This window comes from Bison bison, unplaced genomic scaffold (genome assembly GCF_000754665.1).
Source record: "Bison bison bison isolate TAMUID 2011002044 unplaced genomic scaffold, Bison_UMD1.0 scf7180017864043, whole genome shotgun sequence".
NCBI classification, from domain to species: Eukaryota; Metazoa; Chordata; class Mammalia; order Artiodactyla; family Bovidae; genus Bison; species Bison bison.
This window is the reverse complement of record NW_011494615.1, coordinates 1,807,553-1,808,188: the sequence shown is the minus strand read 5'-3', so window position 1 is coordinate 1,808,188 and position 636 is coordinate 1,807,553.

Here is a 636-nt window from a genome sequence, read left to right as displayed (position 1 = left end):
TGTCTCTTTTGCTGTCTCACATACAGGGTCATCATTACCATCTTTCTAAATTCCATATATATGTGTTAGAATACTGTATTGGTATTTTTCTTTCTGGCTTACTTCACTCTGTATAATAGACTCCAGTTTCATCCACCTCATTAGAACTGATTCAAATGTATTCTTTTTAATGGCTGAGTAATATTCCATTGTGTATATGTACAGCTTTCTTATCCATTTGTCTGCCGATGGACATCTAGGTTGCTTCCATGTCCTGGCTATTATAAACAGTGCTGTGATGAACATTGGGGTACACGTGTCTCTTTCAATTCTGGTTTCGTTGGTGTGTTTGCCCTGTAGTGGGATTGCTGGGTCATATGGCAGTTCTATTTCATTTTGTAAGGAATCTCCACACTGTTCTCCATAGTGGCTGTACTGGTTTGCATTCCCACCAATAGTGTAAGAGGGTTCCCTTTTCTCCACACCCTCTCCAGCATTTATTGCTTGTAGACTTTTGGATCACAGCCATTCTGACTGGTGTGAAATGGTACCTCATTATGGTTTTGATTTGCATTTCTCTGATAATGAGTGATGTTGAGCATCTTTTCATGTGTTTATTAGCCATCTGTATGTCTTCTTTGGAGAAATGTCTGCTTA